General features: G+C 50.5%; 1 pseudogene; it reads left to right on the top strand.

Moving 5' to 3' along the window:
• Positions 1-377: 377 nt before the first annotated feature.
• On the top strand, positions 378-495 carry LOC124796989 (annotated as a pseudogene).
• The last annotated feature ends 2,954 nt before the right edge of the window (positions 496-3,449 follow it).

The following is a 3,449-nucleotide window of genomic DNA, read 5'->3' as shown; positions in this document are numbered from 1 at the left end:
TCGCCTCTAGAACGATTTCCCAATCGTCTCAGCTCCGCTTCTACACTTTACCTACCACATCACATGCCCGAAACGCCGCCAGTAGGCATCCATTCTCGCGGTTGGAAGTTGTAAAAGTTTCTTGGATCATCAGTGTGTATTCAGCAGTCTTCTTCTTCTTCTTCTGCAGCATTTCAAGGCTTAGACCTGTTCCGATTCCACATAATCAACTCAGTTTCTTTCTCCACCTCCCTATATCCCTTCTCCCTGAGGGCTTATATTTCCTTGCAACGACTAGAATTCTGTCTTCATCCTCCCGCTTGAGGCTTTGTCTCCGTTTTTATCTGTATTCTTCAGTCTTCTCATTTAAATTATAAATTCCCAGTTCTTCCCCGAGTGCCAACGGCCTTTCCACAGTGGTACCACCGGTTCCCGTCAGATCACCGAAGTTAAGAGCTGTCAGGCTGGGTTAGCAGTTGGATGGGTGACCATCCTGTCTGCCGAGCGCTGTTGGCAAGCGGGGTACACTCAGCCCTTGTGAGGGAAACTGAGGAGCTACTTGATTGAGAAGTAGCGGCTCCGGTCCCGGCAACTGACGTACGGCCGGGAGAGCGGTGTGCTGACCATATGCCCCTCCATATACGCATCCAGTGATGCCTATGGGCTGAGGATGACACAGCGGCCGGTCGGTTAGGCCTTCATGGGCTGTTCGGGAGAAGGAGGAGGCATTCTGCCTGGATGACTTCATTTATTATGTGATCCCTGCTTGAGCACACTTTGACAATTCTTAAAAATCTCATTTCTGCTGAATTTCTATTTGTTTTTCTCTCAATCCCGGATTCTCTGCCACAAACTAGCACTGACACTGCTACTGTTTCATAGTTTCAATTTTACGACTTCGGTAACTTTATTTTTTAAAGTTTTTTTTATAGTTCCACATATATGTTGAAATTTGTTGGTGTGCATTACCGCATATTAGAGCATCCAAGTGCTTGAATTCTCGCGTCCATGTGCTTTAATTCGCGCGTCCACCGACCTTATTCGCTAACGTCAGTGCTAATTAAATCAGAAACGGCACATTGAATCGACCTTTTTTTCTTCACAATTATTTCTTGCGCAGCCTACCCTGTGATACCCTTACAAGATTTTCAGGCTGTTTCTGCCCACCCTGTTCATGTACCAGTGTATCTGTATATTGAATATTGATTTTGCAAATCGAATTGTTTTGAATTGCTCTGTACAATGGCTGTCTATTCACGTTTCCTGTCAAGTGACCACGAACCTACTCACTAAATACCGAAGCAGTCCAAAAATGGTTCAAACGGCTCTGAGCACTATGGGACTTAACATCTGAGGTCATCAGCCCCTAGAACTTAGAACTACTTAAACTTAACTAACCTAGTGATAGCACACACATCCATGCCCGAGGCAGGATTCGAACCTGCGACCGTAGCGGTTGCGTGGTTCCAGACTGTAGCGCCTACAACCGCTCGGCCACCCCGGCCGGCTGAAGCAGTCCCTTACTATTTCTTCTACTCTACAAGTTTCAAAATAAACTGATTTCAAAAAATGGTTCAAATGGCTCTGAGCACTATGGGACTTAACATCTGAGGTCATCACTCCCATAGAACTTAGAACTACTTAAACCTAAGGACATGAAACTCCGTGCCAGGTTTAAACTGTGTGCCGGACCGAGACTCGAACTCGGGACCTTTGCCTTTCGCGGAGAAGTGCTCTACCGACTGAGCCACCCAAGCACGACTCACGCCCCGTCAGTCGGTTGAGCACTTGCCCGCGGAAGGCAAAGGTCCCGAGTTCGAGTCTCGGTCCGGCACACAGTTTTAATCTGCCGGGAAGTTTCATATCAGCGCACACTCCGCTGCAGAGTGAAAATCTCATTCTGGTAACCTATGGACATCACACACATTCATGCCCGAGGCAGGATTCGAACCTGCGACGGTAGCAGCACGGCAGTTCCGAACTGAAGCGCCTAGAACCGCTCGGCCACAACGGCCGGCTAAACTGATTTACAGAGCGTGAGTAATACAGCGGGGGATCAGAACTTCTCATCACGAAACACATAGCCACACTGCTTTCAATATTTAGCTCAGTTCCCCAGCAGGCCGTTTATACGTGCTTCTTTTGAATTAGGACACAGTTGCTTTCCGAAGAGGGCCGTGCAGTACTTTTACCGCGATGAGTTGGCGATCTCTGCTGTCAGACGTGGCAGTAGCGACAAAGCGGGCCGTCACTGGAGCAAGAGCGAGCCCCACGGCCGGGTCTTGGGATGAGTCCGGAGTTTGTGCTGGCGGGCAGAAGGAGGTGCTGTTGACAGTAGCGAGCCGCGCACAAAAGCGGCCGAGCGTGACTCGGCCAGAACTCGGCGTCCGCTCTGGGGCCGGACCGCGCCGGCCTGTGTTCCCCGACGGCGAGTTTATCGATCGCTTATCAGAGACAGCGGGGCCCGTCTGCCGATGCCGTGGCGGGCGGTTTCTGGGAAGACACCGCGCCAGCCGCGTAACGCCGGGCGTTGGCACCGCACACCACGTCCTTGGCGTCGGGCTGCAGGATATCGTAAGACGCTGGACCCGATGGCGTGATGAACCAGCTGCCTGTCATCGCGTGTCAGGGCGCTCTATACATGTACCGTCGGCGCGTCCGTGTTTCTTCAGCTCTGCGCGAGACGTGGAGCAAGATTCTTCTGAATAAGCAGAGGGTCAGACGGCTGCAAGCCTGCCGTGACAGCAGAGGTCGCTACGCTTCCCCAGCTGGCGGGATAAAGAGAGGGTTTACAGACGGTGCTCGCGTGTACTACTTTCATCCGGCTGTGCTCTAGATAGGCAGACTGTTCTCGTTTCCTCGCATGTAATCTCCTTTTTAGAAATCTTTACCAGTACACAGCACCGCGCCACAGACCATACTACACTGAAGGACCAAAAAAACTGGTATAGTCATGTGTATTCAAATACAGAGGTATGTAAACAGGTAGAATACGACGCCTATGTAAGACAAGTGCCTGACGTAGTTGTTAGATCCGTTACTGCTGCTGTCCGCAGCTCGTGGTCGTGCGGTAGCGTTCTCGCTTCCCACGCCCGGGTTCCCGGGTTCGATTCCCGGCGGGGTCAGGGATTTTCTCTGCCTCTTGATGACTGCGTGTTGTGTGCTGTCCTTAGGTTCCTTAGGTTTAAGTAGTTCTAAGTTCTAGGGGACTGATGACCATAGATGCTAAGACCCATAGTGCTCAGAGGCATTTGAACCATTTTTTTGTTACTGTTGCAAGAATAGCAGGTTACCAAGATTTAAGTGAGTTTGAACGCGGTGTTATAGCCGGCGGACGAGCGATTGGACACAGCATCTCCGGGATAGCGATCAAATGGGGAGTTCCCAGGACAATCATTTCACGAGTGTACCGTAAATATCAGGAATCCACTAAAACATCAAATCTCCGACATCCCTGCATCCGGAAAAGA

This window comes from Schistocerca piceifrons, chromosome 4 (genome assembly GCF_021461385.2).
Source record: "Schistocerca piceifrons isolate TAMUIC-IGC-003096 chromosome 4, iqSchPice1.1, whole genome shotgun sequence".
Lineage (NCBI taxonomy): Eukaryota > Metazoa > Arthropoda > Insecta > Orthoptera > Acrididae > Schistocerca > Schistocerca piceifrons.
Note: the sequence above shows the minus strand (reverse complement) of the source record. Positions and strands in the feature narration are given on the sequence as shown.